At 46.7% G+C, this 25,992-nt stretch overlaps 1 long non-coding RNA gene across 1 annotated transcript; it reads left to right on the forward strand.

Annotated features, from left to right (window-relative positions):
• Positions 1-17,488: 17,488 nt before the first annotated feature.
• LOC128087269 (uncharacterized) lies at positions 17,489-21,320 on the forward strand. The gene is made up of 3 exons (XR_008209735.1): positions 17,489-17,638; positions 19,468-19,571; positions 20,012-21,320. It is a non-coding gene; the product is annotated as an uncharacterized LOC128087269 (long non-coding RNA).
• The last annotated feature ends 4,672 nt before the right edge of the window (positions 21,321-25,992 follow it).

Below are 25,992 nucleotides of genomic sequence, written 5' to 3' on the forward strand. Positions count from 1 at the left end.
CATATGGGAATTTTCATTTGATAGTATTCAATTATAACGATTGTGTTGCGTCTCATATAATAAAATGTTTTCCATATGTTAGATATAATAGAAGTATAATATCCCCCAGCGCTTTCTGCAATGATCTTCGTATTAATACAACATTAAGATGGCGTGAAATTTGTGTGTTTGGTCTCCAAAGGCGCAAAGGCAAACATTTAGTTTTATATCCCCAAGAACTGCCATTGATTTCAGTGGGACCATGGCTAAACGCGTGCGTGTTTGTAGAATAAGTCTTCTTGATTAAGCAATTCCCTCCAGCACAGTGTTAGCTGCTTTCAGTGTGCAGTGTTTCTGCCCTGCTCTGTGGATGGTGGCGTTCACACGTTGACTGGAGCCGGCTCCGCATATGTCGATGGCAAAGTGCTCATATTTGCAGGATAAACATCATTAATGAGTTGTAAAATTCCTTCACTCCCAGTGCTTTCTAATGCTTCGTACTGCACACAGCTTTCTGTGCTTGGTTCTAACCCAACAGTGAGGTTGGGTACCTGATGCCTAACTCTCCCATTTAGGAGCCTGGCACTTGTTTTTCAGGTACGCTTTTGGGTGTGAACGCAGATTTTTCACAAGTGGAAGCCAAGGAAAAGTGAGCATGTGCTCATATGTGCTGGGCCATGGGTGAGGGCGATTAGCAAGCCAGAGGGAAGCCCTTCAGAATGGAGGCAGAGTTGTTGGTGTGGATGTTTAACATTGGAGAATGGTCACATGAATACCAGTCAGAACACAGGAATTATGGAGATCCTGTATCTATTGATGTGCCTCTGGTCCCTGCACTGCTGCCAGGTTCCTTTCTCCTCCTCCCATCCAACAACTTCTGTTGGTTTTTAATTCGCCAGCCATAACACACGTCTCATTACCCCCTTTCAAAGTTTCTAAGTAGTCATTTTAAGATGTGAAATTGGCAAAGGAGTGCTAATCTCTTCTTGGATTTTGATTTTTAATGTTCCCCATTGTGGATCAATCTGGAACACTGCATATGGCAATCCCCACGTTGGGTAATCACGGTTATTATCGCAAGTGTCCCCCAGAGAATCTTAACAACCAAAGTGGGCAATTATCTTATTTTAAATTTAATTTTAAAATGATCCACATAAGGAGAAAAGTTTTAATGTGATCAAAGGATTCATTTCAATAGCAGCTCCTGGCACTTCGGTAGCGATTGATGCTCGCAGCCTCCAGCATCTATCAGGGCTGAGTGTGCATCTGGTATTGACAGCACATGACATTAAGAAATGCTTCAGTCTGTAACAACAGTCATCAATTTCCTTTCTTTTTTTTCCCTAGAATTGTGCAGCATCTCTGTAGAATTGCAGCTGTGGTTTTACTGAAGTATTATGGATGTTACACCATTATGGACCGGGCAGCATCCTCTGTCAGGGGGTAAAGGCAGGGCAATGCTGGGCGGACTGATGAAGCCCAAAGCCCTTTTCAAGCTTTACAATTCTTTTGTTAAAGAGATGCTATTTTCAGAATTTATTTTGCATCCCATAGAGCAAGTTAATGCTACGAGATTGAGTTTAATTATTGCTCTGGTACATTACAGCTAAGTGAAGGGGTGCCTGCTCTAATATCCCTTCAGTGCTGGTTCTGCAATGCATTTGTGATAGCACGCAGGAAAGCCTCCGAATTACTTCTTTTATGTACATGTAGCTTAAATGAACCCAAAATTAAAATGATGGACATATCATGGCTTGAAATTAATGGCCTTGGCATTTCAAGTGACAGATTTGTGAGCTCAGTATAATCCGGGCTCCTTTTGCCTCTGTCCTTAGCAGGACGGATCCCACCAGCACTTAACGGAGCTGGAAGCAAGAGCACAATAAAACTCTATATGCAAGAGAACACGATAAGTGAAGAAATGGATAATGGGGTGGTTAATGCTGTTAAATACCTTGTGCTTAATGTTGGCAGCTCGATTGGTTTAGCCAATAAAAAGTTTTAAGTGGCTGCAGGTCTTGACTGCTGGAAGCTTTCTCCAAAAATAATCCACCGGATGCACTGAAGTGTAAACCAAGGCATTTAACAAATTGGTGTCATGAATTATTGCCCCTTTTGTGCTGCTTTTTTGAAAACCTGTATTTTGCAACGTTATGTGCATTGTCAGGACTAATGTGTTCTGCTGGAGCGAGGGCTGCAGAGCAGAGCAGGAGCCCAGGAAGCAATGCCTGGGAGCAGTGTGGAGTCATGGCTGCTGGCTGCTGGGAAGGTGTCAGAAAAAGCCATGTGAGGGATGATTCAAGTCAGGCTGCTCCCACCTTAGCAGGGAAAGTGGGCAAGGGGACCCTTTGCAGTCCATCCCCAGCATTATTTTCTATCATGATTGTGCGCTGACATGAAAAAAGATAGACTGGATGTAGATTTATAAAGGCTGGTTTTCATAACCCTGAGCCCTGCCCAATCATCATAGAATCATAGAATTGACTTGGGTTGGAAGGGACCTCAAGGATCATGAAGCTCCAACCCCCCACCAATGCAGGGCCACCAACCTCCCCATTTCACAGCAGCCCAGGCTGCCCAGGGCCCCATCCAACCTGGCCTTCAACACCTCCAGGGATGGACGGGGCATCACAGCCTCTCTGGGCAGCTGTTCCAGCACCTCACCACTCTCATAGCAAAGAACTTCCCCCTGACATCCAACCTTAATCTTCCCTCCAAGCCCAAGCCTGAACTGTACTGTGTTGACATGTTTGTGAATGGGTTTCTACCCACAAGTGTCAATGAACAGACTTGTCTCATTTATCTCAGGGCACTTATGAGCTACCAAAAGAGCCTGGACCTGCTGGATTGCTCTGCAAGCCATGAGGAGCAGAGGTCTGCCAAGAGCCACCCAAGATCTGAATCACTTCCAAGCAGTTACTGTCACACTTGTTCTTAAAGGACTGTGGACTGACTGGGTTCCATCTTAGGCTCTAGTCTTTGTTTGGAAAGCTGGGGGTGAGGGCTTGCCTTAGAAATACAGAACATGCATGGTCATATTTCATACTCTTTTTGTGTTGCTATGAATGCCAAGCGTACAAATGTTCATCGCAATACTTTCCTTACCCACTGTTCCCTTTGCTCCTCTGACTTAATCCATATTTCACTTATTGGTTATGCTGCCATGCCGAGGCAGCTGCAGAAATGGAAGAGAAATTAAATAAAAAAAAAAAAAACGGCTTAAAACAAAGGTATACATTCCCTTGCTTGTGGAAATTTAGTAGGAAGGAAAATTAAACCCAAGTCTCATGGGTGGCTGTGAAATACCTGATCAGAGCACACCTGAGCAAACTGCAGCACGTTCCTGACTGTGCTGCTGCTGTTGTTGCTGTTGAGCCAGGCTCACAGCTTTGGCCTGTGGGAACTGCCTGGTAAGAGGGCAGGGAAGGGGGAAATCCTTTACCCTGAGCTGATGAGCCTGGAGCTGCAGGTGTCCATCCCTGGAGGTGCCCAAGGCCATAGATGGGCCCTGGGCAGCCTGAGCTGGGGGACACCCAGGCCATGGCAGGAGTGGGGGGCTTTGTGGTCCCTTCCAACCCAACCGTGCTGTGATTCTATTTAGTGGAGGGACAGATTTAATAAATAGGGATGGCAGTGTTTCTGAGGAACAGAGATGAATGTGTGTTCTCAGGACATCTTCACGCTGCTCTGTGCGCTGCCTGATGCCCAACACATCCCTGCTCGGCTGCAGGGCAGGGACACCTCTCAGCGAGCTGCTCAAGCTGCACCCAGCTGCATTAAGCTGCCAGCAGTGCCTCTGTGCTGCAGGTGGATGCACGCCTCGGCTCCTGCTGTGACACTCACAGGAAGCCTGGGAAATGCTGCAAGCACGTCTCAAGGTGGGATGAGTTTTAATGATTAATCACACAGCCTTTAAGACCTTTGCCTCCTCTGGCTCACTGAGGTAGTAATTAACCTGAGCCTGCAGCTCTGTAAAGAGCTCTTGACCCAGGTAACGACTGATGGAGTTACAGTCACTGAGCTCATCTGGAGACCTGCACCGAGTCTGTTTGTCACTGGGAGACTATTGGTAAACTCAAGAGGTTTCATCTTGGTCTAGTATTAGATCTGGTCTAGTATTAAATGTGGAGGTTGGTGGCCCTGCATGTGGCAGGGGGTTGGATCTCCATGATCCTTGAGGTCCCTTCCAACCCGGGCCATTCTGTTATTCTGTGATTCTATGGTAACAGTCTGGATGGTTGGGCACCGTATAATTTCTCCTCTTGGCCCATATGACACGTTTATGTTGTCTATCACCGTATACACAGCAAGTTCTTCTGGAGAGAAAGAAGACAGAGAAATGAAATGCATGTGATTCTGAACAGTAAGGGCTTAGAAAATAACCCACTACCTGTATTTTTGTAGAAGTAGAACAAGCTGCTGCTAAGGCAAGTGGCAGCTTTGTATTAATGCTGTCAACATTTTTGCTAAGAGATTGTTTTCTTTGCAAAGTTTTAACTGTATGGATTGAAATTTTTTTTCTGTGCCAGTTCCTTCTGTCAGTTATTTCTTCTCTGGAATTCAACTAAAACATTCAGCAGATTCAGCACTGAGGGAAAGAAATACTTCCAATGTAGTCTCAAAGCTTTTTTTACACGTTACCTTCTATCAAACACCTTCCTTTGTTCGCTGTCAGCACATTCCTCCTTGCACATCCCCCTGAAAGGGATAAAGCATTTGAGGCTGCTTGGTTTTAGGGACGTGGGTTTGGAGCTGATGCTGGTGCGAAAGCAAGAATTTGGACTTCAGGAATTCTGGTCCAGCTGAAATTTGATTTCAGATCGAGCCTAATGAACCTCATTTTCTGCTATTTGTCCAGTTCTGGAAGGAATGTTTATTTATCTTCTGTATTTTATAGGATAACATAATTCTTCATGACCTTCACAAAGAGGAGGAAGCTGGGATGTTACCAGATAGTAGGTTCCCCAGCTGATATTATTGTTGTCTGTGCAAATACGTTTGGTAGGAGTAACCCCAGGTAGCACCTGGTGGTCTTGTTTTCTGCTACATAACCAGTTTTGCTGCTCATACAGTAAATGTCAGGTTTCCTTATTATACTGAGGCTTGGTTCCAGGTACCTGGGATGTACAATCATACCTCTCACAAACCTTAACGTTAAGAAATACACATCCTCATCAATCAGTGGAAAAGGACATCAACTTAGTGGGCTTTGAGTCAAGCTTATACAATTAGAAGCCTGGTGTTCAAGTTGTGTTTGATGCTTTCTCCACGACCTGGTTGATCTCTTGGGCCCTCCCAGGCTTTGATCAGGAGTTCCCAGACTTGTGCTCACTGCCCACACTGCCATGAGCTCGTGCTGCTGTTGGTTCCTCCTTCATTCTCCTGCCCAGGCAGATAGCAAGTGGTGGGTCAAACGTTCAGCATTAGAAGAAGATTGGAGAAGAAAAACTTCAAAGTTCTATGCATTGAAATCTTTCATTTTTTTCTTAAGATGAAGCCTGAATGATTCTTTTTATTTTTATTTTATTTTATTTTATTTTTATTTTTTTTGCTCCAGGGAAAGATTTGATTGAAGGGCGGCAGAGATTTGGGGAAATAATCCACTTCTCCACAGAAGCTTCCTGCTTCACAACAAATCAATGTGGATTAGAAATCCCTGTCACTTCAGTGAAACTTCTTGCATAGATTGCATTCATCCCACCAGCTTAGCTCGGACAGGACGGACGAGCATGACAAATACATCCCTGAGCTCAGCTGGGCCTCAGGCAGAGCCGTGCTGCTGGGAACCCCCTTGGTACCCTTCACCAGACATAGTTAACTAGGTTCCCGGTGCTGGGTGCTTAGAGAGAATGTTCTGGAAATGCCATATTCCTGCAGTTTGCCCCATCTGAGTGATAAGCAATGAGGGATGGCCTCAGGACTCCTTGCCCCAAGAGTGTGTTATGGGATGTGGACCTGAGGCTTGTGATGCCCAGTTCTCTACAGCATGAGGGCAGCTTTGCTGCTGGGCTTCCCGTGGTGTTGTGCCGGCCCTGAGCATGCTACCCCACAAGGAATGGGCTCTGGACTTTCCCATGCACTGCAGTAGGTGCCTGTCCTGCCCTGCCAGTGCCATTGGCAACTCCATAACAGGTCCCTCTCTGCTCCGTGTCTCTACCTTTTCTGACCAGCAGAACTGTAGAATCACTCAGGTTGGAAAAGACCTCCAAGATGCCCAAGCCCACCCCACCCCACCATGCCCACTGATGGCATCCCTCAGTGCCACATCTGCACAGTTCTTGAAGGAAGGTGCTTCTTCTTCAGGCTACCTGCAGCACTCAGTGCAGCACTGGACCCCAAATCCCAAGGCAGTATCATTACCTGTAAAATTCCCAAAGATGTACATCACTCCTGACTGAAAGGCATGATTGCCAAGGGCTGGGGTCTCACTAAGAGGCTACCACTGCTGTTTGGCTTCAGGCTGACAGACCTGAGGCTGAGAACCACATCCTTTTGGATGGATTCGGATATTGTAGAACCAACGGGTCACAAGAGTTGGTTTTAAATGTTGGAAATCTTAAAATTATGTGGGATGACGTGGTATGGTGTTGTCACAAATCTAGACAAAGCCTAAAAGAGGAACAATCAGATGAAGAGCTACACACCCCAGGAGATAATTAAATAGTTCACAAACTCTTCAGTAACATTTCTGTGTCGTTCTTATTGCAGTTAATGGATCATTAAAAAGCAGTAAGATGCAATAGTAATAAAACTGAGATCCTTTACTTGAAATTAGCATGGTGGTTGCAGAAGGGGGAAGCACGGTGCCAGGGTGGCTTTGTGCACTGAGTTCTGCTCCTTGGGAGCTCGCTTGGTCCCAAAGGAGAGTACAGGAGATGGCATTGCACTACTTTTCTTTGTTGAGCAGTAGAGGGTTTAAACACCTGGCAGTTCCATTCTGCAATGCCTCCCCACTGAGGCACCTTGCAGCCGCCCCTCTGGCAGCCCCCACTTATTGTACATTTAAATAAAACTGGCAGAAATGGTTCCAGAAAACTGCTTTACTCACTGGCAGATGGTGATCTGTCAAAACGGTACTCTTTGGAGATAGGCCATTATTTCAAAATTATTTCTTGTTTCTTTCAGCAGATCAAGGCTATAAGAGAGGCTGTAGCACCCACACCAGCACCTCCATCACAGGCTGCAGCACATCTTTCAGTCATGTCACAAGGACGTGGCTTCATCATAGAACGGTAAGGAGTTTAGATTTTATCACAGAATCATAGTTATAATCACACAATGGTTGGGAGACACCCCCCAGCCCCCAGCCCCACGACCCACCCCTGCCATTGGCTGGGTGTCCCTCACCTCAGGCTGCCCAGGGCCCATCCATGGCCTTGGGCACCTCCAGGGATGGACACCCACAGCTCCGGGCAGTGCCAGGGCCTCACTGTCCTCAGCATGAAAGCTTTCCTCCTAAATCTTCCTTCTTTTAGTTTAAAGCTATCCTCCCTTGTCCTATCACTCTCAGACTACAAAAAGTCAGTCTCCCCCCTGCTGATAAGCTTGGGTTTCCAAGCCAAGCTTTAGAGTGCAGGGATGGGTGCACACTGAGGCCACATAGGTGTGTGGAAGGGAGCACTTTCCTGCAGTGATGGAGAATCCTTTTTGCAAAGCACCAACAGACACTTTATAGCTCAAACTGATTTTACCTTCGCTCTCTTACAGCTATTCCTGGTCAGCTCAGTTATCTCTGTATGTGAGATACGGGGTTTTATGGGAATGATCTTAAACTGAGCAGGAAGTTTTTCAGCCAGAGGGTGGTGAGGCACTGGCACAGGTTGCCCAAGGAGGCTGTGGATGCCCCATCCCTGCAGGCATTCAAGGCCAGGCTGGATGTGGCTCTGGGCAGCCTGGGCTGCTGGTTGGCGACCTGCACACAGCAGGGGGTTGGAACTGGATGAGCACTGTGCTCCTGTGCAACCCAGGCTATTCTAGGATTCCATGATTTGAAGGAAACCCACAGCTCTGCCCCTTTGCAGCACCTTTCCCTTGCAGGCATACTGGTGTGCTGAGGTTCTGCTGCAGTCACTCTGTGATTATTGGCCTGGAACCGGTGCCAGCATCGTCTCGAACACTGACAGACACTGGGATGCTTCCCAGCTGTAACACACTGACACGAGGTGATCTTGTTAAACTTGGAGACATTAATCTCTGCAGACAGAATCCTGCAAGGAATTTGCACGTCTGAGTAGGTGCACTGTTGAGATAGAATGGTTTGAGTTGGAAGGGACCCTTCATGGCCGTTGGGTCCCACTCCCTGCAATGCACAGGGACACCCACAGCTCCATCAGCGCTCACATCCCATCCCCTGACCTCGGGTGCATGCAGGCATGGGGCATCACCGTCTCTCTGGGCAACACTCTCTGTCCTTCCTTACCTCCGATCTAACTCTCCCCTCCGGTTCGGAAACATTTCCCCTCGCCCCGTCACCGCAGCCCCGGATCCGGCAGCAGGCCGTGCTGCGGGCCGTGCTGCAGGTGGCACTCGAGACCCTCCGGTAGCAGCGCAGCTCGAGGCTCGGCGCCGCTCCGCGCTCGGGCGCAGCCCCACGGGCGGCATTGCAGGACCGAGGATCGCTTGGGATCGCCGCCCATTGCAGCCAGCACTCTCGGCCAGGGCAGGCTTAGTTTGGGCGTTGGGAAACGTTCTTCTCACAACGAGCGATCCGTTCCCGTCCCTGGAGGTGTTCCAGAGCCGTGGAGATGTGGCACTGCGGGACGTGGGCAGTGGGCTTGGTGGGGGCTCGGGTTGGCTCTAGGGATGTTGGAGCTCTTACTAACCTGAATGATTCTAAGTGCTGCCCAGCTTTGCGTTCAGATGAAAAGAATGTAAATGATGCATGAAAGGGAAAAGAAAGTTGTCCCAGGCCCTTCCAGCAGTGTGTAGAAGCCCTGAAGCATCAGATAAATACAACATTGAAGACAGACGTAGCAATTAAAGCACAGTACAGCCCTTATTAGCAACCTAGATGTGTTGGGCTCCGGAAGGTGTGTGCCATAGGCAGCCTCATCTCACTCCAGCACTCTGTGCCAGCTCAGAGCTGTGTGCAGCCACGCTCCAGAGCTCTGATCCCAGAGCCCTGTCCTGTTTGGAAGCACACGGCTTCTTTCCTGTGAGGCCTGGAGGCTTTCTTGTCATTGCAGGCTGACAACATTCACAGGAAATGCATTAGAATTTTCCCCAACCATTTCATTCGACAAGTCAAAGTGGGATAATCTGTCCCTATACAGCTTTTCCCCTCTTCCCTGCTCAGCACTGGGTAGGCAGAGAGCTCTCAGTAGCATCCATAGAATCATTTGAGTTGGAAGGGGCCTTTAAAGGTCCTCAGGTCCAACTCTCCTGCACTGGGCAGGGACAGGTGAGATCCAGGTGAGCCCCAATCCTTAGCTCTGTGTCCTGTCCCAGTGCTTACCCTGGTGCAGATTTAAATCACTACATTGTGGCTGAAGAAGCTCAGTTGCTGAGGACAGCCTCATTGCAGATATGCAGCGAGCAAACAAGTGGGTGATGTGGCAGTGCTGCTTTGGCATGAGAAGGTTTATAGCAACTGGAGATTTTTTTCTGTTAATCTGACTATGGAACTGATCATATTTATATCATGCTCTAATGGAAGAGACTGACTAAACTAAGGCCTTTCTACGCTGCTAGTCCAGTGTACCATCCCTTCGTTAACTGTGCTAACAGTCAGTGCTGAGGTGACGACTGCTCCTGTTCACAGAGCCCTTGTTCAAACCCCTGTGGTGTGCAAGAGCCCTTCTGCTTGGACTGGGACAGAAATCAGTTATTCTTCCTGGCGCTCTCATCATCGCCATAGCTTCCAGCCATCAGCATTCAGGATGTTCTCCTGGTGTGTGATTTATAGTGCAGCTTTAGAGAGTGGGAATAGAGTTGGCAGGCAGTATTCTTGGGGACAGCTAGTGCCATATTAATAAATTCTAGGAGCTGGGGCAGCAACGAAAACAAAATCACTTCATGTTTGTGTAAATTTACTGGGCCGCGTGATTGCCTTTGTGGCTGCTGGCACCTGTGAGTGCCATGGGAAAGGGGAGGAAATGGGACACAAAAGTGCTCTCCTTTCATGCTCATCATGTCCACCCCTGTCTCCAAATGCTTGTGGTCACAAGTGAAAGCCCCAGTAGGGCTTTGAGGACCTCCTCCAGTCCAGGAGAGCGGAGAGAGATGGGGCCACGTGCTTTGGACCCACGTGCTTTGTTTCTGTGGACATTAGATTCGAAAGTTTGGATCCAAATTCCCAAGTCAGGAATGTGTAAAGCCAAACTTCTGTCCCCAGCTCCCAGCAGAAGGATGGATGCAGAAAGCACTGCAAAGAGCAGCAACCCTCCGAGGCCAGAGCAGGGAGCTGCCACAGCATCACAAATCTCCCTGGGCTGCAGCGTTATGGGCAGATCTCAGAGAACAGCCATGCATGTCTGATTCTGTCCGAGCTCACTGTTGTGTGCACAGTACCCTGTGGTGACATCTGTGTCCTGTGTGTCTGCTAGAGCCAAGTAAGCACAACGCCACGGTGCCAGAATTAATGTTGCAGCAGCCATGTTGGTATGCTGAGTTATACAATTGAGCGTCTTTCTTGGTCTTTGCAGGGTTAATGTGCAATGTGTATCTGAAGAAAAGAGGTTTGATGGAAGACGAGGCCCACCAGACTTTGATCCTGCATGGCAATACTGAGGTATCATAGCACAGAGGCACTGCAAGCAGTGATGAGCTGCAGCCATCAGTGTGTTGAAGTGAGCAATTTCTTGCTCGTGTGCATGGGGAAATTTGTGTCTGCAAAACTGTGTGGAAATGTTCTTGCAACCACAGGATTTGCCAGACATGGAATGAAAGCACCTATGCACAAATATAGGTATGTGTCACTCTTAAGAATGCACTATGCAGAGAGTTTCACTTTCTTGTTCTAATATGCATAAACAAGTGCTAAAACACATATTAGCAGACTGGCAGCAAGAAAAGTCAGACCTTTTAGGCAGTGCTTTCCATTGTGTTCAGTCTGCTCTCACTGAAAGAGCATTGGTGGCTTGCTCGGGCAGCCAGAGCCCGGCCATGTCTTTAGAAGGGTGCCTAGATTAAATCTGGTTACATTTCCTGGGATTTGGTTTTGTTACAGACACTGTATTTCTGAAGGCTGGAAGGCAGGATGTGTGCTGAAATGGAGCTGTGCTATCCTACTCTTCTCCTGAAGGTCAGTAACACGAGTAAGTGTGCTCTTCTGAAAATAGGCTTTAATTTTCCCCCCTTCAACCTTTTGATTGGTTTGACATTTAAAAGGGCAGAAGGTAATTGGGAGGTTTATTATGTATTTCTGTTAAGTGCAAGATGAGAACATTTAAATACCTTGGGTAGAAAGTGCCACAAGAAAACAGACAGCTCGCTGGCGAAGGAGACAGCAACCTTCTTCCTGCCCCAAATAAAGAAAAGCCATATATGATTGACAGTGAGCTGTAGTCATCAGAGGAGAAACTGAATCATAATGTATGAGGACTTTTTTTCTTTGGGTATAGTTGGCTGTCAGTCACTCACTGCTTCTTCTTCTTTTAGGCTGGGAAGGGATGGTGGGCTGTCGTACTGCATCATCTGCCCATCTCATGCAGTGTTTTTGTAACCTAAGGAGCTTCTGTTCTGTTTTGATCTTGCACTTAAAAGAAACCCACAATAAATGTCTTTCTGTTATATCCTAAACTTCTGAGTATCTGTAAGTTAAGAAGAATTTGAAAGAGAAATAGGAGAACCTAGGTTTCATAATTCCTGTTTGCACGTCCCATTTAATGGGACGTTTCAGTGGGTTGTTTCATTTAATTGTATGAGTTAAGATTTAAGCTGTAATTGTGGCTGGATGAGAAAAAACTCTAAATATCTTTCCTTGAACTCAAGGAACAGAGGACCAGCAGTGTGAAAGCTTCCCACCCAACCTGCATGATGCGTGGTTCCAGGTAGCCAGAGAATGAGGAGCAAGTGGCTCCCAGGACAGTGCACAAGTGCAAACAGCATCCTTTCTGTAAGCCTGTATCCCAAATGGTCCCTGGAGATGTTCAAGGCAGCCTGGGCTGCTATGAAATGTGGAGTTTGGTGGCCCTGCCTGCGGTGGTGGGGTTGGAACTTCATGATCCTTGAGGTCCCTTCCAACCCAAGCCATTCTGTGATTCTATGATTCTATGAAAAGAGTGATTTTGTCGTATGACAATGAGATTTAGAGGTAGTCAGGTAGTGCCAAACGAAGTGTGACTGCTCCATTTCCAAGCTGACCCATAACTTAACCTTGTCTGTAACATTTATAGTCTCTTGTTCGTTTCTCATCTGCTTGGGGATGACCGTGTCCAGCTCTGAGATGTTTCATCTTCTTGCCTGGCCAATTTGTTGTTGTTTTTTTGAAAGTTGATTTTACTGTGTGTAGAAGGTGATGAATTAATGCCAGCTTAGTGGCGAGCCTTGCCTGTAGATGTGTCTGAGCTACCCTTACATCTGCACTAGGCAGTACTGGGAATTTAATTGTCATTGAGGGAAAATGGTTCTTTTGAAGTGAAGAGAGAGAAGATTATAGGAGATGGCATCAGCAACTTCAGGTAATTGTTGTTTTGCTAGTATTTGCCTTTAGAAGATGATTTGAGAGTTTCTTTCTTAATAAATAGGCTTTTTCAGTGGCAAGAAACGTGTAGGAAAGCTGTTGCTGTGATGCATGTGTCTTGTGGATTCTGGCCAAGAAAGTGAGAAGAAATAGGTTAGTGAGTCCTGCAAGCCCTGCTCAGCTGCAGGAGGGCCTTCAGATGCCTTTTGTACTGCAGCTCTGTGCACCCACCGTGCTGTGCTGTGCTATGGGGCTTTTTGTTTTATGTGCCCAGAGCTTTTTGTTGACGGAGCACTCAGCTTAATTACTCCTATAACTCATACCAGGGGGAGCAGAAACCCCTCTCTGAATGCCAGTATTACCCTCAATGTGGGCTTCCCTACTGCTTGGCACCAGTGTGCTGCTGGCAAACCCTTGCCCTGCATCCCCACTGCATCCCTGCAAGGGCTGCGAATGGTGGATGTGTAGTGGTGGATGAGCTCTCTGGGGCTGGGCCCCATGGGAAGGCAGAGCACTGGCACAGACTGCAGGTTCACAGTGCCAGTAATTAGCATCACTTCTTCATACTGCCTGAAATTCTGCACCGCATGCTGGTGGACCGATAGGAACAGGCAAAATGAATCAAGCAGTCACTGGTTTCATATCAGCTCCCAGTGGAAACCAGGTTAATAAATTAAACATTGCAGCCTGCTAGACTTCACTCTTGCAGTACGTTACTTATTGGAACTACTCATGCAGGCAGACCAGCTCTTGGACTTCTGTATGCATGCTGGTTTTCCACTTGGAAGCATGGGCAGAGCCATAAGAGGACTGCTGGTCCATCATGCAGGTGGGGGTGGTCTGAGCACACAGTGCAGAGCTGGGAGGATGTGTGCTCAATTCCATAGCTTCCTTATGCTGGGACAGACCCCATGCCTCTCCAGCCTGGAGGAATATCCCATGTACCATGCAACAAAACCTTTTTCCTGCTGGGGAGCAATGGACGTTGTGCTCCATCACTTGTGCTCTCTGGCCCTTGATGTCTGAACATGTTTCCGTATCCTCTGTGCCTCCTGGCCCTCTGTGCTAGTGACAGCTCTTTTAAGTGCACTCTGGCAGCCTCCAACCATTGCTCAGAGGAATGTGATAGCCCAAACAGTGATTCTGATGGATTAAAGTGAACAGAGGGATGTGCTTTGGGAACCTCAGTATCACAGCCAGGTTCCTGATCTCACACAGTGAATGCGAGCATGACCAGATTTATGTCCCTCACCCAGGTGACACAGTGACGTGTCTTTCTTCACAACCAATTTGTTTGAGAATTTTAATCCTTGCTTTTCAGTGGTGCATCAGAAGCTCATTTTTAACCTGTTTATGCTGTACTCCTCCTCTCTGCAGCATCTCAACTGTGCTCTTTGTTGTCTTTTGGGAAGGTGTTTTTGGTATCGTTGTACCTGGTCTGTTGTAGGCTGCAAATTCTGCTGCCTTGGGCTGAGTTTGTTCTGCAGCAGTGCTGTTGTATACTTCAGTTAGCCGTAGAAATGCTCATGGAATCCCTGGTGGAGCCACAATCTGTGAATGCTCTTTGGAAGGCCAACTGGTAAGTGATGAATGAGGACCCCACTGCTCCAGTCCTGCACAAATAAGGAATTATGACAGGCCATTTTGGGGAACACCTTCAGTCTCAGTGTAAAATCACCAACAGGCTGAGGAGGGAAGGAAAGAGATGGAGCTGGTGCTCTGCATTTTTTTTCCTTTGGGTTCCTATAGAAACAGCCTTAAGTTTGTGCTCCTGTGCAACGTTTTTTTGATGCGTGATGTAAGTGAATACCAATACATGTGGATTTGGCACTTTGCTTTTAAAATCTGGGTACATCTGATTAGTTGTTGCTCCTGTCTGTGATTTTCATGACTATGGAACCAACACTGGTTTGCCATCAGAGCAGCCCTGTCCTCCTCTGGAAATGATGCATCTTCTCCTCCGAATATTGCTTGGAGATTATGTTTTTATAATGAAAATACAGGGCTGCAATTAGTTTTCCTCTTTTTAATATGAAGGCTACATGACAGGACTTTGTGTTTGATTATTAGGAGCAAAATGATGGCAGCTTTATGCTGTACTCTGTGCCAGCACTGCTAGCCCTATGTGCTAGAGAGGTCCTCAGAGGATTAGCAGTGAAAACTTTTTCTTTCATCAGTAAATAAGTAAAGTATTCCAAAGGCTCTCCTGGTGCACTTATTGAGGATATATACACCCAGGCACAATATCTGTCAGGTTGCATGGGGCCTTGGGCAGCCTGATCAAGTATTAAATATGGAGGTTAGTGGCACTACTTGTGGCAGAGGGGCTGGAAATTCATGATCCTTGAGGTTCCTTCCAACCCTGGCCATTCTGTGATTCTGTCCCAATAGCTGCCTGAGTCTGTGGAAACCACCCAAAGCATCTCTAGAATTGGGTAGGAATGGGACAGGAGAGGGTTATTGTGCAGCCTGGGCACTCCAGACTGGGCCCTGCAGATGAATGTTGATGAGTAAATTACTGAAGGAGCTGACCTTACCCTCGTTCAGGCAGTCACTATGGATTTTGATGGCTAATTTCAGTTTCTCCAGCATCAAGTCGCTCAGGGCTCTTTTCAGTAGGTGTAGAATTTCTCAGGGTTTCACTTCAAGAACTCGATTGGTCATTTTGATTCTTTGTAGTGTTTAATTGATGCCTGAAAACCCCAGGGAATTCTACTTTGTGAAACTAGATTTATTCATTAGATTATTTACTCGCATTGAATAAAGAAGCTCAAGTGTCTGCCTGACAGTCATTGTGCAGTTCTTTTCCCCAAGAGTACTGTAAGGATTTAGCTGGTCACCAGGAGCATTATCTCTTTTTCTTTGCTTGTTTGCGCTGTAGAGGGTTTATCTGAGGATTTGCAAACACCTAGGGGAGATGTGTGTGAAGGAGCTAATTGTACAGCAGGGAGAATCACCTCTGCAATCTTTGTAAGGACCCCAGGCAGGGGGGCAGGTGTGTGGGTCTGTACTTCTTTTGATTGCGTGTTTGTTGGTGGGATTATTCCAGCGCTGCCCTGTTGAGAATCATAGAATCCTAGAATGGCCTGGGTTCAAAGGAGCACAGTGCTCATCCAGTTCCAACCCCCTGCTGTGTGCAGGTCGCCAACCAGCAGCCCAGGCTGCCCAGAGCCACATCCAGCCTGGCCTTGAATGCCTGCAGGGATGGGGCATCCACAGCCTCCTTGGGCAACCTGTGCCAGTGCCTCACCACCCTCTGGCTGAAAAACTTCCTCCTCCTATCCAACCCAAACCTCCCCTGTTTCAGTTTAAAACCATTCCCCTTGTGCTATCACTACCCATCCTCATAAACAGCCCCTGAAAATTGCCCCTGAAGAAGAAGAGATTGGCTGGGAAGAGGTTGGCTTCTGCCTTCTGCCCCTCCTGCTCCTTCCTCATTCTGCACATCCAGCCATTCCCTGTGCTGAGCTGTGGGGCTGCAGCTGCCTCCCACAGGCCATAGCTGTGCAGTGCTGGGAAGCATCCGTGGCACACCATGAAAGCATCCCCATTGGTGGGCATGTTGGGGTCAAGAGGAGCGTGAGGAGCATGGGGTGAGCATGCAAAATGGGCTCTGGTGGGATGGCGACGTGCAGAGGGGGTCGGGGGCCAGGGGTTGTGTGACCCTGCAGCACTCTGCGGAGTGCTAATTACATCTGCTTTTGATAGACTCTTGTGTGCCTTGACCTGAAAGTGCAATGAGGGAAATCAGCAGCAGCATAATGTCAGGAGCACTTGAAACTGCCTGGAGCTGGTGGATGGGCTGAGGAGGAGTCTGTGGCAAACCATGATGCTGAACCTTTCTAGGGAGTTTTGTGTTTTAACGTGCACAAAAAGTTGTGTACCAATATGTGGGTAGAAGTTCCAGTGGCTCAGAAGGAGAATCTTTTTAAGTATCCTTACAAAAGAAATCAAGCTACTATTGATTTAAACAACGAATAGAGTGTTCCCCTTTACAAGGCATTTCAAAGTGGTTATTTAGACTAGATATTAGGAAGAAATTGTTCACTGTGAGGGTGGTGAGACACGGGAACAAATTGCCCAGAGAAGCAGTGGGTGCCTTTCCCTGGAAGCACTCAAGGCCTGCAGGATGGGGCTGTGAGCAACCTGCTGTAGAGGAAGGTGTCCCTGCTATAGCAGGAGGTTGGAACTGGATGGTCTTAAAGCTCCCTTCCAACCCAAACCATTGTGTGACTCTGTGATTCTGAAGGATGGGGTTGGGTTTTCTTGGAAACCATTACATGTTTCCTGCTATTTTCAGAGGGAGAGGGCTTGTCACCCAAAGCCACAATGTAACCAGATGTGCTTTGGTCCATCGCAGAGGGGCTCGAAATGACAACTGCAGACTGAATCGACACTGGGTTCAATTGCTACCAAAACTATGCTTTAATTACAGTGAGTTGAGTATAGGAAGATTTTCAGGAGGTTGGCCAAAAACCAACAGAATTTCATTTAGTGTTGGCTTACATCAGGAATAGAGGTGCTGTGGTCTATGGAAAGATACTTCAGGAGATCCATGGCACAGTTCTTGGGTTTATTGCATTTCTCAGCTCAACATAAGCTACTGAACTTGCATCTTATGTTAATTTTCTGCAAATCTACATCACCATGAAATAAATGAGGCAGCATTTGGAATAATTTGTTCAGCTGCTGCGATTTTTAGGTTTCCAGTTTTCTTCAGCGAACAAATTCTTAATTATCTCAGGGTGGTTGAAATGCTCTACAAATCTCGGTGCTGTCGGGGTTACTCCTCTGAGGCTTTTTTCATTAGTTGGTGATTGGAGAAAGCTGTGGCACAAAGCAACCATGGGCAGCATTGTAACACCAGGTGAAAGCCTCCCTCAGCTGTAGCTCATCAAGGTGGGTTCCTCCAGCAAGAACCCAGCCAGGGCTTTTGGGTGGCTGGGTTACTGCCTGAGTGTCGTTGCTGCTTGGGAGTGAGCCTGGAAGGAGTCTGTTGGTGCTTGCAGGTCTCCTTCTTGGTCCTCCTGTGAGAAGGTAGGAGGCTGTGCAGGGGTTGGTGGCTGTCAGGGCCATGCCTTCAGCTCCTCTTGGTGCTGTGGGATGCAGTGTGGGATGGTGGGATCTGGTCTGGCCCACCAGCAGCTCCACGCAGGGTGATCTCACACAGGATCCACCCACTCCAAGGGGCTCTGTGGTCAAGGTGAGCTCAGTGCAGCTTTCTTTTATAAGGAATGCAAGTAAAAAATGTTTAATTTTGCAAGGCTATCTGCCTCACCTCTTAAGAACAGGTGAGCTGTGTCTGATTTCCATCTCTATGGGAGAGGAGATGGCTGGGCTCCCTACTGTTCTCTTTGTATGGTTCACTTGGCTTTTTACAAGTGGTCATGTGTGTTTTTCTTCTAGAAGTATCTTAGTGTTGTAGCTGTTTTCTTCTTTTAATTAATTCTGGAGCAAGAAGAAAATATAATTGCCTGATTAAGAGTCAAAGCACTCAAATTCATCCTCGTCTCTTTCAGTGTCAGGTATGAAGCTCATTATTTCCTGAGAGGGGACTCCTGTTTGGGCTAATCCAATGCAATTAAGTATGGATCTAGGCGTAATTTAGATAATGTAAGACTGACACCACGTTTTAATGAAGCTCTCCATCAGGTGCCAGCCTCCCTTCCTGTATAGATCCTGCTAATAAATAAGGTGTATCTCGGTCTGTCAGTCAGCTTTTATGGATTGCTCCCTCCAAGCTCCATTAATTCCTGGAGCTCAGCATCCTGTTTCCTGCAGCCAACATCCTGCCATGCGCCGTGAAATACACCTTGCTTTCATTAACCAGCTACCTGCTCTGTGTTTAACACAAGTTCATTAGATTTTTCATATGTTCATTAGATGGGGCTGCTTATAGCAGAATTGGAAGAATCTGAATGGTTGGAGTGTTTTCAGTTGGACTTAGGGCATTGTAGTAGACCTGCCCAGAAGTGCATTGGGGCGGATGGATGGGCTTGTCTAGCAATATTATTATTGTTTAATATAGAACAACTCAGAAACTGCTAATAGCAATTGGGTAGAATGAAGGCATAACTAAAAGCTGAGAGAGGAAAAGCTTACCCTGTACAGATGCTGTTTTGCAAAGCTGGCAAGTGTTGGAGGATGGCCTCACAAGTGCTGCTGCCACTGTGATAATGATAGTGAAATAAAATCATGATACCAACATTGATCAGAGGTGGTTGAAGAAGAGCTCCATGACCCCTGCCCCAGTCCATCCCCACCGTATATGCTGACCACATCCCTCACCTAAAGCATTATATTCAGCACGGGAGGTTAAAAGTGGACCCAGAGGGGAAGCATGCCAGTGAAATCTGTTATAATCCTATTCTGATTCTCTTTGGGATTGAGGGCTGTGTAAACCTGCACGCTGCTTTTGAGGCTCTTTTGGTAATATCTTGATCTAACGTAATAAAACCACTTAACCCTCAAATTATATTTCAAATGTTGAGCAGTTAATTACAGAACTATTGTTAGCTTTTAATTAGCCTTTCTGGGCAAAAACAATCTGGAGGAGCTTGTGGCTTCAGCCCCTTGCGCAGTGCTTATTAGTGCCCATGATGGAATTTCTGACCTTGTCACTGTAGGTGACCATGGGCTAATCACAGTCACAAGGAATAGAGGTGTTTCAAGTGTCCTTGGAGCCCACCTATGCATGGAGCCAGGGGACATGCTCTCTTCCTCCTGCACTTCTGTGCCTGTGTGGGATGTGGCATGGGTCTGTATGCCCTGGTCTTGCTGCCCAGCCGAGCTGCTGTGGTTTTCCCATATGAATCTCATTTGTAAATTTAATTTAACCTGTGTTCATACTACCTTTTATCTTCCAGTGTTTTATTATTGCAGAAATGGCACTTAGCTGTCCGTTGCTAGTTGTCAACAAAGCAATGAACTACAGATAAAAGTGCATGAAACAATCCTGTTGAAAAATAGGGTTTGTGGTGTTAGCCTTACTTAGGTACCACCTCCTCTCTTCACTTTGTGCTGGGATTTGCTTTGAAGGTGTCAGGCTGAAGCGTGTCCTCATTCACTGTGACCAATGATAATAATTAGCCATTTGTGTGGGCTCTGTCTCAGGGATGGCTGCAGGTGGGAATGGGGCAGAAAGAAGGGCTGGCAGGGGTTTGGTGTTGGATTCTTTGTTCCTTTGCCTCCATGCTTGGGCACTATTCACCTTTCCTATGTGTCATAATGAGCAGGATGACTTTTGGGTGGGATCTTTCAGTATGCACCACATTAATACTGTCTTATTTAAAGTTTGCTTGAACTGTGACCTGGTTTCTAAGCAAAGACTGAACCTGAAGAAGGTAAGGTTGGCTTATCAGCCCACAAGGTATTTTATCAGCATGCCTACATTTCCACCTTTCCCTCCAGGTCTGAGCCTTCCCTGCTGCAACTTTTGGCTTCCCATGGGGTGCAGCATTGATGCTTTGTGGCTGAACAAAGCCAGCCTGTTGTAAAACCAGTGTGGAACTTTCATCTGCTGCTCAAGTGTTCCTCTGTGGCTTCTGCCTTATGTGTGTGGAATTGAGGCTGACCCACGTTGAGATGGGATGGCGTTGTACTGCCTAACTCTTGTCCAAGGACAAAGAAGAGGAGTTTGGCTGTCTTGACAATGACTGGTTCTGCAGTAGGGGTTTTTTGTGATGTCATTGGGAACAACTTGGTTGGTATGTATTCAGTGAACCCTTTTAGCTACACAGTGCTCTATTTAATAATAATGTTTAAGTCCTCAGATATAAAGAGCTCTTTCTGCTGAAGAGTACTGAGTCTTATCCTCACTTATCCTGTTACAGGGAGCCATGGTTCCTCGCCTTTCTGCTGGGAGCACATTAGACCTTGTGTAGGGCCTGGGTTTGTTGCCCTGACTGCATCACAGCGTGACAGCTTACATAGGAGCAACTAGGGGATGGGACTGGCGTGCCATCACCCAGCAGCTGGAGCCCACCGTGAGGTCCTTTGTCCCTTACCTGTGATTTAAGACCTGACAGCAGCAGGGTGAGGATCTGTACCTGTCAGGCACAGTGCCACTCCTGGGGAGACAGGTGGCACTTGTCACTGCTGCAGCTGGGGCCATCCCCCATCCATGGGGCTGCAGAACCCAGTTGGCAGCTGGGACACCATAGGAATCCAGCCCAGAGATATGGAGCGTTGGCTTTAGCAGATGGAAATAAATACACTGAATGCAGCCCAAGATGTTTGTGCTAGCTAACTGTGTGTGTGGAGGTATTCCTGTGTCCATGGTTTGTTCTCTTTCACATCATGAAACACAGTGGAGTTCTGGCAGCCGGGGGGAGCCCAAGGAGCTCCTCCAGTTTGAGCTCCAAGCCCCTTCTCTTTTCTCTGTGCCACACGGTATCTGGTTTGCTGGTTGTGGGTTTATACAATTGACTTTGTGATTTCAGGGATTTCCCAAGCAAACAAGCAAACCATCAATATTGCTCTAACAGAGTGTTGGTGTTTATCTATGCTTTTGCAGGAACACAGATTAGAATTACTGACTTTAAATGAAACACCACCGGCAGGCGTGGTTTGTGCTATGGGCTCAGGATGCTCTGCTGCTATCAGCCCTTTGTAGAGTGGGTTGTCTTGGGTGTAGTGATGTGCTGAGCTGTCTGCCTGTACAGCACATCACATAACAACTGCTTGAGTTGCATAAATATGTATACATGTGTCATTTTTGTTTTTGGAATGCTGATTAAGAGGCAGACTGTTTTCCACGTGAAGGGAGCAGACTGTTCAGAAAGCATAGGGCATGTTGTGCATTAGGACAGATATCCACTCCACTGGCAATATTCTGAACCTTCTAGTGGGTGGCCAGGCTTCCTACTGAATGTGAGTGCAAAACAGAGCCTGTCAGTGCACTATTGGAATACAAACCTTTTTTTTTCTTTTCCATATATAGCAACGCTCCTTTGTATAAAGGGAGCTTATAAGCAGGAGACAGGTAGAATCATAGAATCACTAAGGTTGGAAAAGACCTCCAAGAGCATCCGGTCCAACCATCCACCTACCACCAGTATTTCCCCATTAAACCATGTCCCTTAGTACTGCATCTCCTTGGTTCTTGAACACCTCCAGGGATGGTGACTCAACCACCCTGTGCAGGTCATTCCTGCACCTAAATACTCTCTTGGAGAAGAAATTTTTCCTAATGCCCAACCTGAACCTCCCCTAGTACAACATGAGGCCGTTTCCTCTGGTCCAATCAATAGCCATAGGACAAGGGGGAATGATTTTGAACTAAAAGAGGGAAGGTTTAGGTTGGATGTGAGGAGAAAATTCTTTACCCAGAGGTATTGAGGCCCTGGCACTGCCCAGAGCTGTGGGTGCCCCATCCCTGGAGGTGCCCGAGGCTGTGGATGGAGCCCTGAGCAGCCTGAGCTGGGGGGCACTCAGCCCAGAGCAAGAGTAGGACTGTGGGCTGTAAGGGCCCTTCCCACCCAACCATGCTACGGCTCTGTGACACTCAGAGGTGTTCCTACATCCAAGAGGATGTGCTCCAGTCTCACCCATCCCACGTGGAGTGGATACTGTGGTGGTTGCAGGCCAGGAGGCTGAATTCATTACATCATTGCATTATTGGGATGGCACAGGAGGAGAGCCAGCTGCACGCAGCATTCCTTGGCTGGAAACCTGCTCACTTCCCAAAGGCAGGGGTCAACAACATGTGTGGGCTCCAAGTTTCGTTGTTTCTGTCACCAGACACATCTCTGATTTGATCTCAGGTTTTTCAGTGAGAGCTGATGTCCTACCAAGGGATTTGAAGTGACTACTCCAGCTTTTCCCTGTTATTTCTGACAGCTTATTACAAGTAGAAGGTAACTGCTTGCAACAGTTTCTGTGGTATATCATCCCCCAAAACAGAACATCAAAAGGCTGTAAGGGGGATAAACTTCTGGACTCTACTACTTTCTTCCATTTCCATTGAACAAAATTGCCCCGTTCTACTAAGCATTTCAGGAGAGAAGGTTCCTCCAGGTTGTATAGGCATAGCTAGGAATTGCACTGATAAAATATGAGGAATGTGTGTGTTATTAGAATACAAAAATGTGCAATTATGTCTTGATCGCAGCTCAGGGATTACATGTTTCTAATGAAGTGAACGCCGTCAGTGTGGGAAGCAACAAAACTGAAAAAAAGAAAGTTATAGAAGTGAAAATTTAATATATATGGTAATACACATAAATCTATTAGAAGAAGTAAAGCAGAATTAATTATGCTTCAGTACCCGGGGGGTGGAAAAAAAAAAAAGGTAAAGAATTAAGAAATAAAAAATTCATACTGTAATCAGAATTTTGCATACCAAAATTAGAGGAGGTGTTTTCTGATAAGTTCCAGAATCCTTTCTAACACAGAACTGTGATGGCAGAAGGGCATGTTAATTACGTGCCAGCGCCTCAAGGTGTGAAACCTATACACCAACCTGCAAAGAGGATTAAATATCCAGGTAGCTTTGCATGTAAAACTTTTTAATTTTTCAATGTTTCAAATCCAAATTAAAAAATAGAAAATACAGAGAAGCACGGCAGCGCATTACTTATTTATATTTGTAATTAATAGCAGAATAGAGTTCTCTGGGAGCTGTAAGTAAGAAATACTTTCCCCACAGACAGATACTTAACGAGATGCTTGAGTGCAAGAGCCAGGCACCAGCATGTGGTTTGGTATGTGCTGCCCTCCCTGTCCAACATGTGGTTGGAGAGGAAGGAATTTCAGGTTGGCTGTTAGGAAAAACTTCTGAAAGAACCATAGAATTATAGAATGGCTTGAGTTTGAATGGACCCCATGGATCATTCCAGCCCCCTGCCACAGGCAAGGCCACCAACCTGCAGATCTGTTACTAGAACAAGTCGCCCAGGGTCCTGTCTGTCTGGAGCATCAAGAGGTCTATTCTGTAAATGCTAACTAAATTGTTGAAGCCTTTCAGTATCAATGCCACTCACACTGTGAAACTAATAACTGGGGTTATGGTACAGGTTGGTTTGTTTAGAAGTAGGGATTAGTATGTTAGTTTAAGAGTGGTGATGGGCTGGAACGGGCTGCTCAGGGAGGTGGTGGAGTCACCTGGGGGTGTTCAGAAACAACGTGGAGATGTGGCACTGAGGGATGTGCCCTAACGGGGAAGTATTGGTGGTAGGTGGATGATTGGGCTGAATGATCTTGCAGGACTTTTCCAACCTCGGTGATTCTGTGATTCTGTGATTTTATGGGGAAGAAGAAGGTAATTTTGTCCTGGACCATTTGTTGTGAGTAACAGTAGAGGGCAGTGACTGTTTATGTTGGAATGTACCATGGTGTACGCAGGGCAACAGCAGAAGCATCTCCTGGCTGCTCCTTTATACACCATGAGGCCGGACAAGGCTGCTGTGGAGATGTGGCACTGAGGGATGTGGTCAGTGGGCATGGTGAGGTGGGGATCTTGGGTGTCCCCCTCTCCTCCCTCCAGGTGGGCAGGACCCCCCTGCTGCCTTCAGGGAGCACCTTCGCAGCCACCGACTCCTCTGCGAGTGCTGCTGAAGGAGAGGAGTGTGTGAGACAAGATAAAAGAGAAAAATTAAACTGTTTATGAAAGTTGCATCAAAGTGCTGTTTATAATGCCGAGGGGATGCTCTCTTACCTTGACACACACTTCATTCATGAACCAGACCTCGTTATTTCTCAGCCTTATTTCTGACAGATGTTGTCAGCAGCCAGGCAGCTTATACAGACAAGCTCGTGATTTGCTTTCTTCTGTGACTGATCAAAATACTAAACGTGGTTGTTCACGTGCCTGATGTCATCCTGAAGTTTTGTGCACGTAATTTCAATTTGACTGAGTTGAAAAAAGTAACGAACAGTAATATTAATAGTGTGGTTCCTTCCCTGTTCAGAACATGAAGCTTCTCAGTCTTTATGGACTATAAAATACTGCTGAATTGTGTACAAAAAGCTCAGGATCAAGTAAGTGCAGCAGAAGCCATTTGAGTGATTATGAAAGCCAAAGCTGACTGTTAACATCACTAAATTTAGTCTGAAGTTGATTAATGTCTGTGGAACGGGGATCTGGTTTCCATCCTTTCACTCAGCTTGAAATGAGAGGGATTACCTTTTGTAGTTGTAAGAATGAGTACTTTGGTTTACTTGTGGGGAATACAATTGCACAACCGTATAATGTGAGTGCATTTCTGCTTGCCCTTCAGGAGGGTCAGCAGGATGTACAAACTCTGCTGCTCTCTGTGGAGATCACTGTTCTCTTTGCTTTATGCTACAGTTCCAAAAAATACACCGTGTGGGTTAAAGGAGAATGAGGGGAGTGTGTGATCCCAATGGAAAACACAAACAAAAGATGAATTAAAGAGGCAAGCCAAGCCCAACCTGAGGGCCAGAGCATGGGGCCCTGGTGCAGGAGCCAGGCTGAGCAGCTCCCTGCAGCTCTGATACAGCCATTGATGGAGGTTCCATTAGCCATGGGAGTTAATAACCCTGTAATGAGCCTGAGCCTTGCTCTGCAGTGCACTCTTGTGTCGGTGACTGGTTGAGGATTCAAGGCTCATAGACTGTAGGGGAATGTTTGTAAGACCCTAAAATGGGCATGGTGGGCATGGTGGTGATGGGTCAATGGTTGGACTTGGTGATCTCACTGGTTTCCAACCACAGTGATTCTAATGATGCTGTGAAAAGTGAGAAATTCTTGACTGTGTTGAACCAGATTATGATACATAGCACAGCCCTGAGTAAGTAGGGCATGGCCTAACTCACGCAGGTCTTACTTTGTAGGGATTGTGCTTCACAGACACCAGCTCTCACCTGGCTTTTTCCTGGAGGCACTGCACTTCCTGCCCCAGTTTGTGTCTGTAGGACACTGAGGTTCCACAGGCAGGTTTTATTTTGGGGTGGGAGTACAAAAGGAGTTCCACTCCCAGATGTGTTGTCTGAGCTTGGCAGCACAAATAGAGGCATAAGGATGATTGACTCTCTTGTATGATCTTATGTAGATATGTCAGAGTCCATTCAGTATGTACACTGATAGACATACACATGTACAATATTTACCAACAAAAAGCACACTATTAGCTAGCAGAGTATACAGCTATTTTCTGATTCCTTTCCTACAGAGTAATTGAGGTTGAAGGAGACCCTTTGTGGTGCTCCAGTCCCATTCCCTGGTCAGTTGCTCAGGGCTGTGAGCAGCCACACCTGGCAGTGCTGACTTTATTCCTGTTGGCATCCTGAGCCTGTATCTGGTACTGGCTCCCAAAGGATGTCCTGTGCAATGTTTATTTTTCCCCATGCTTCTTGTTTTCTTTCTGCTAAAAAAGCAGGTAGCAGCTGTCAGGCCAAATTTGTTTTGGTTTCCAAAAGCTGAAGTCAGA

This window comes from Tympanuchus pallidicinctus, unplaced genomic scaffold (genome assembly GCF_026119805.1).
Source record: "Tympanuchus pallidicinctus isolate F22 unplaced genomic scaffold, pur_lepc_1.0 scaffold3, whole genome shotgun sequence".
Taxonomy (NCBI): domain Eukaryota; kingdom Metazoa; phylum Chordata; class Aves; order Galliformes; family Phasianidae; genus Tympanuchus; species Tympanuchus pallidicinctus.